This window comes from Urocitellus parryii, chromosome 10, assembly GCF_045843805.1.
Source record: "Urocitellus parryii isolate mUroPar1 chromosome 10, mUroPar1.hap1, whole genome shotgun sequence".
Classification (NCBI taxonomy): domain Eukaryota; kingdom Metazoa; phylum Chordata; class Mammalia; order Rodentia; family Sciuridae; genus Urocitellus; species Urocitellus parryii.
The window spans coordinates 77,119,366-77,127,252 of record NC_135540.1 but is presented as its reverse complement, the minus strand read 5'-3'; the positions used below and the strand labels follow the sequence as shown (position 1 = coordinate 77,127,252).

Below are 7,887 nucleotides of genomic sequence, written 5' to 3'. Positions count from 1 at the left end.
TCACATATGCAACCTGTAAGTGACTTTACCAAGGCTCTATGGCATTTTGTAAATGCATCCTACCCTACAAGAACATCTGTGTCCTGTTGCAAGTGCCCAATTCCTTTCTTATTGTCTCTGTCACCATGTGTCTATGCATCCTGGGACAGTTCCTTGACTTCTCCCAGTCCCAGTCTCCTGCAATGCTTATCCATGAAGTGTTACGAGACTCAGAAGAAAGAGGAATGCACAAAGAACCTTTGGTAAACTGTGAATTTCATACAGCCATAAGAAGGATCTTGATACAATGACTATTTCTACCTCTCATTTTCATCATCCATTGCTGAGGTCCAGTCCCAGCTGGGGGTGGGGGGAGTGGGGTTCCAGGGGGTCCTGAAGGAGGAGTGGCATCGGCGAAAGAAGAAGAGTCGGGATGACAGGTTGCAAGTTACGAGCAACCTCCAGAAGAAATCTCTGCTGCCCCTGGAGGGACCTTTATTTTTATACCTTTTTTACAGGTGTTTTTTCAGGTAGTTAATGGATAGCTTCAAAGCCTAAAACCTTTTTGATTTACATAATTTTCAAGAGTTACAATCTTTTCTGACATGCATTGATTACCTAAGATATTGAGTATATTGTTCAAAATATTTTTCTGTGACCTTAGTCAATCATGATTAAGCTTTTACGTTTTCTCCTCAATCACTAGGTGCTAGGGGACGCAACTAGACTGCATGACTCCTGACTATAATTCACTTCTGACTTTAAAGCATACCTATAATTATTTCATTAAACTTTAACTTTAAAGCATACTTATGATTATTGGTAAGCTTTCTTACTTCTAAACTAAAATCCCAGGAAAATACACTTAAAGTAGTAAAAGACTATTATTTAAAAGCCTACTACTCTGAAGTGCCTCTAAAATATATCTATGTAAATTTTACATTATTCTATTTTTAATTTCCAAGGTAATTTCCTTTTTTCATATGACCTATTCAACTGCTTTCTTAAAGAACTTCCTTGATCCTTGGTCAAATCACACCAATTCTTATGTCTTTGTAATCTTTAACTAAAGGGCAGGCTTTACACCTCAACCCATTTGTCATTTATATTAACTATGTGTTTTCCATTTTCATCATAAGTTTCTGTGTAAGGCAAAGGAGGGTCTATTGGTTGGGAGAATGTATTTTTATTAGCGTCTTGTACTGTTGGCACAGCAATTGTTTTTTCTGTAGCTAGGCTGTTGTACAGGTTGTGGCTTTAGGATGGAGTTGGAGGCGGGGCTAGTGTAAATCGTTAACCATGGGATAAATATTTCTTGTTGTTGAGGCTTGAGGAATAACATCATTGTTTGTATCCTGAGAGATACTGAAACACACCTCATGGCATGTCTCAATGGTATCCTTAGTCTCATTCTGGGAATTTTCCTACAATCTCAGGCAATGCGTATTTTTATTATTGATTGATGTCTGCCCTGTTATCCATATCATGAGTATCATAAACAAAACACTTAACATTCCTAATGGTTCTGGTTTTCAGATGGTGTGGCCCTGCCGAAGCACCCCCATGCTGTGACCCTGTCAGACAGCGGGTGCAGGAATGCCTTCACCAATCCATACTTTCATTCAGCTCAAATATAGTCTAAGTAAAATTGTAGTTTTACTATTGAAATGCAGACATAAAGTAGAACCCTTACTCTTCTTTCAACTAAACGGTTATTACCAAATCCCTTCTACATGTGGAAATTTTATATCTTTCACTCTTTCATGTTTTATTTAATAATATTTAGCAATATGATATTTATGCAAGAAGAATCTGAAATGTTTAGTGGCTAATTTGTGCAATTACTCATTTAATAAATATTTATTTACTCAGTAGGTTCTGGTCTAGGCAGTGGGACCACAGCAGTGAAAAAACACACAAAAATTCCTGCCTACACAGACCTTATATTTTAATGAGCAGAGGAATAGAAAGTAAGATGATTGATTGATTGATTGATTGATGATAGATAGATAGATAGATAACATGTAACCACTATTGTTTGGATGTGGTTTGAGTATGTTTTCCAAAGGTTCGTGTGTTGGAAGCTTGGTCCCCAAGAGGGCAAGGTTAAAAAGTGGCCAAACCTTGAAGAGATGCAGCCTAGTAAGCAGTAAATAATTACAGAGTAGGCTGTTTATGGAAGAATTGATATGGTTCTCATGGACTCTGAGTTAGTTCTTGAGAGTGAGTTGTTACAAAAGAGTAAACCTGACCTCTGAACCAGCCACTTCCTGGCTCACCATGTGATCTCTCCTTTTTACACTCGCTCCTACCATGAAACCATCCTCCAGGAGGTTTTCACCAGAGTTAAGCTGAAGCCAGCATTATGCTCTTGAACCTCCCAAACCAGCATTATGCCCTTGAACCTCCAAAATTGTGAGTGAAATAAACCTGGTTTCTGTATAAAATAACCAGCCTCAAGTATTTTGTTACAGTAACAGAATATGGACTAATACATTGATGACAGAATGCAGGGTGTGTGTGTGTGTGTGTGTGTGTGTGTGTGTGTGTGTGTGCGTGCATGTGTGTGAGAGTTGGTGATTGAACCCCCAGGGCTTTGCCACTAAACTACCTTCCCAGTCCTTTTGATTTTTAGTTTGAGACAAGTTCCTGCTAAGTTCCTGAGTTTCTCCTTAGTTTGCCAAGGTTGGCCTTGAACTTGTGATCCTCTTGCCTCAGCCTCCTCCTAGGCATGCACCACCATGGCTCACTGAGGCTATGGTTTCAAATGATATAGTCAGGGTAAATTTCTATTACTAATATGTCATTCAAGCAAATGTCTGCCAGGTTTATCAAGAAGAAGATGGCTCAAAGCAAAGGAGACAGCAGTTGCAAAGATCCTGAGGTTTGGTATGATCAGGGGCAGCCAGGAAGCCAGGGTGCCTGGGGAGAGTAAGAGCAGGGGAGAAGAATAGGAAAGGGCTATGAGAAAGATGTGGAAAGAAAGTGGCAGGATTCAGGGGCTTAATGACTCACTAGGGGAGGGCAACATGGCCTGAGTTAAAGGAGAAAAGACCAGCTTTGACTGCTATGTGGATAATAGGCTATTGAGCAGCCAGGACAAAAATCAGCTAAGAATCCTTAGAAACTGTATGGGAGAGAGGTCAGAGTGGTAGCAGTGGAGACGGTGAGAGGCAGTCTAGATATATTGTGACGGGAGAAACTACGAGATTTGAGAGATGATGGCATGTGGGTGATATAAAGAAGAGAGGGTGATTTCATCAGGATCCTGCAGGGGGCCTTCCCTTGGATGAGGTGGACTGCAGGAGAACCATTCTGGGGGCAGGTGGAAAAGATTCCAGTTCAATTTTGCATATGTTAATTTTGAGGTGTCTTTCTGACATCCAAGATGTCCAGGGAGTGACAGATATAAGAGTCTGAAATTCTCAGGGAGAAGTCTGGGTCAGGGGTATATTTGAGAGCATCTGCATTGTGTGATCTTTAGAGCTGAGTTGAGACGACGATGGTGCCAAGATAATGAACGTGGATAGAGAAGAGAGGGATTTCAAGGACTGAAAACTGAGCCTTTAAAATCAAGAATCCGAGGCAGAATCAGCAAAGCAGACCAAGAAGGAACAAACAGGGAAGTGGGAGGGGACCTGGAGATTGTTGTGATCTTGAGAGTGCGCTTGGGGGCTTTGCGTGATCAACCACATCAATTGCTGCTGGTTAGTCAAGTTAGATGAGGATTAAGAATTGACACTTGGATTTAGCAAAGGGAAAGCCCTTAATGATCTTGACTAGAACAGAGTGACAGTGTTAGGAAAAACCCGAATGAAGTAAATTCAGGAAAGAATGTGTGGAAAGGACCCACTGACAGCAGGTAGAGGTAGCTTTGAGGAGTTTTGCTGTAAAAGGAAAAAGAGAGAGAGAGAGAGAGAGAGAGAGAGAGAGAGAGAGAGAGAGAGAGGGAAAAAGAAATGTGGAGTCAAGGAGTCTTGTTTTCCAGGGCATTTGGGATTTTTTTTTTTTTTTTACAGAAATGTTTTTAAGATGCTTATAGACATTGACTATATTAATAATTTTGTGTATGCAAATGTACAAAGAGTCCAGGCAGGATATAGATGTATGTTGCTGTTAATTTCTCTTTTCATGGACATGGTCAGCAACTGTACAATAAAAGAAAGAGAGAGAGAGAAAAAAAAAAAAACAAAAAACCCAAGCCTTGTAAAGAGACTGATGCCCTGTCCCTAGACACAGAGCTAGGAAGCAGATCTTAATTGGCTCCCGACTCTGAGCACAAATGAGCCCAAATGGATTCAACTTTACTGAACTATGTATCGTTTATTTTGTTACTGAAATAAGAGTATCAGGCAACTGGAAATCAATGAATTGATTTAAATATTATGCAAACGATGGAGCCATTACTATGGGTACATTTTTATGATTTAAAAATCACATTTCAGCATTTTCCTTATGTCAGGGGCTATGACAGGGCAGCATTGATTAACACATTCAGACCCAATCATCAAGAAAGACTTGGAACTGCAAATTTCTCGGGTAAAAGATGCCTTTCTAGGTCCACATTAAGTTCAAAGGTATTAAATAATGACAGGTTGGGGAGCTTTTTGGTGTGTGATTTGTTTTTAACTTTTTATAATGAGAAATTTCAAACTTATGCAAAAGTAGAGAGAACAGATAATGATCAGACTAATATGCTCAGGACCCAGCTTCAGCAATTACCAATTCAGAGCTAGCCTTCTCTCCCCACAAGCCCTGCACAACTTAGGCAAATTCCAAACATCACATCATTGCACGTGTAATTATTTCATTATAGAAAACTAAAAGAGAAGGACTCATTTAACAATAATAACAACAACAGCAACAACAAAAACACATTTCATTTTTTCACTAAAAAATCATAGTATTTTGTTAATTCCATCAAATAATCTTTAGGGTTCACGATTCCATGAATATCCTATAAATGTTTTTGTTTGTTTCTTTGGTACCACGGATTGAACCCAGGGGCACTTCACCACTGAGCCACATCTCCAGTCTGTTTTATTTTTTATTTTGGGGCCTCACTACGTTACTTAGGACCTCACTAAGTTGCTGAGGTTGGCTTTGAACTCACAATCCTTCTGCCTCAGGTTCCCAAGCCGTTGGGATTATAGGTGTGTGCCACCACATCTGGCCTATAAATGTTTTTTTTAACATGTAATTTGTTTAAATTAGGATCCCACAAATAGACACATCAATTTTTAAAAGGACAAGTGAATAGATTTAAGGCAATTTAGCAAATTATTAGAAGTTCTTTAGTGTTATATAATATGAAATAATTTTTTGTGTGTGTGGGAAGGGGGTACCAGGGATTGAACTCAGAGGCACTTAACTACTGAGCCATATCCCCAGCCCTATTTTGTATTTTATTTGGAGTCAGGGTCTTACTGAATTGCTCAGTGCCTCACTTTTTGCTGAGGCTGGCTTTGAACTCTCGATCTTCCTGCCTCAGCCTCCTGAGCTGCTAGGATTATAAGCATGTGTCACTGCGCTTGGCTGAAATCAATTTTGATTGAAAGAGAAACAGTCTATATTTTAACACAATTCAATGAGGTCAAAGGAATACTTCAAATAATAATGAGTATTTGTCCAACAAAAATTAAAAGTGGGAATATGCATTGCTGATTACAAATGCATTTTGGAGTTGAAAGAATAAAATTTTCTAAAATATATTCCTTCTATCGATTGACTTGGCTTTGAAACATAAACTCTCGCCCTCTCTACATTCAGTTGTACTTCTATAGCCAGCTTAACATTCTTCAGTTCAGCCTCATTCTTCTTTTCCCTCAGAGATACTATTTATTTTGTATTATTCTTATAATCTTTCTGGATAGGTGCAAATAACAATATATCTTTAAAAATACTTTTTGAAAAACCATGTACAGTTAAAACTTTAAATACTTTTGACAGTAATTTTAAGATGATAAAAGCAATGTCTCCACCATGTATATTATCACATTATCCACAACACTCTACATATTTTACAGTGACACATATTTTACTGCAATTGGAAATCGGAAATACCTTTTTGGTTGCCTATAGAGTTTTCCTAAAGTGGGGGGATTTGTTTTCATTACACATCAACATGGACACTGTTCTCGTGGCTCTCATGACAACTTGAATTCAAGGCAATATGTGTAATATGTGTTTTTCTGAAATCCAGTGTATTCAGCTGAACATGGGTATTCCTTGTGTTCTTGTCCATACATGAAAGGAACTGGCACTTTGCCTTGAAGAACAAATTTTTTAAGACTCATGAATCCAACTTGTCTTTGATTTGGGTCTGCACTAATTACTAAGGAATCATTCAGCAATAATGTCTGTAAATATTTCAATATCCTCTGAAACTGCAATTAATTAAGGGGATGTTGATTCTAAGAATTATGCTACCAGTAAGGGAATGAGGGAAGAATTCTAACTCTGGATGCCAAGTTCAAAGCAAAATGTCATTATCTTGCTTTTGTAATATCTATATAGAATGTAGTTGGAGGGGACAAGAATTATACAAACACTGTTAAGTAAAAAGTGCACACAGAACACAGAATTTTTTTTCCATTAATTTTGACACTTTAGTTCAATAAAGTGCTCATAAGGAAAACAATCACTTAAAGCATAAGATTTAGTTACATTGCTATTGTTAAGGACTTATTGAGAGCAAAAGAATGAACACTGATCAACTTCGGTAGCTAAAATGTAATTGGTTATTTTTAAGTTGGACACCTATGCTAGGCTTTGAAAATACAAAGCAGAAAGTAAAATTATGGAAACTTCATCAATACATTGACATCAATGTTTGCTTGTAGTTTTGGGTATCCAAAACCTTTTCCCACACCTGGCACAGATGCCCCTTTTGCCGGCACAGCCCTGGCAGAAATGAGAACCCGAATGGTGCACAGAACTTCAACACATTCTGCAAGTGGAGAACATATTCTTTCCATATGGATCAAATCTTGTTTTTTTTTTAAGCCAAAAAAAGCAGTTTTTATTCAGCTTTCTTCTATCACTTTCTGCGGTATTCCTTGCACCATCTTTACAGTATATTTGGAGTGATAGCAGCACCAAGATTCTTTTCGCAGTTTTCCCAGACCATCCTTCCATTCACAGTTCCCTCACACACATCGCAGTCCAGTCCTAAGAAATCATTCTCTTGCTCTTCAAGGAGAACCTAAAATCAAACAAACAAAAACAACATTGGGAAGTGTCACATAAATAAATGGTACCCTGATTCTGGGTGTGAGGAGAGATTTGACCTTAGCAAAACAAGGAAGATCAGCCTATAGCACAAAAGACATTAAAAGTTAAGCAAATGGTCATCTTATTATACCAGTCGAATGCTTTTTCAGCATCAGAGTGTCAGAACCCAAAGGAACCTTGGAGCTCCAACCCTTTTCTGTTAGAAGTGCAGCTGCAGAGGCTGAGCGAATTTCCAGGGGTCAAATAGCATGGAAGGGGGCCCCCAGATGTAGACTTTCCCCCTACTGCGGTGCTACACTGAGTTCCAAATTGCCAGATTACATCTGATTCACACCTATTGCTTTTCCACTAAGTTTCCCTTCTTTCTAGAGGAGCAGTACTTGGAGGGACTACTTTCAAGTTGCATCTGTCTTTATTTTACCTTCTGCTGTCATCTCAGGGAACATTGTCAACTACTTTAAATGGCTTGTTTTCATTTCACTATTTAATGTGCTCAAAAAACTTTATCCAACTATATATACTCTACTGATTATTAAGCTCTTACAATTTCTAGGAAACCCTCTGGCCAAAACAGGATGAGACCCTAGAGCAGTTTCCAAAGCTTAGGAAATATTTGTTCTCTCCAAATCATATTAATATTTACTTTTAAAGACAGATGCCATATTTTTACACAAA

General features: G+C 38.4%; 1 pseudogene; it reads right to left on the bottom strand.

The window, feature by feature from the left end:
- Nucleotides 1–6,790: 6,790 nt before the first annotated feature.
- LOC113199069 (cysteine-rich PDZ-binding protein pseudogene) lies at nt 6,791–7,108 on the bottom strand (annotated as a pseudogene).
- Nucleotides 7,109–7,887: the final 779 nt, after the last annotated feature.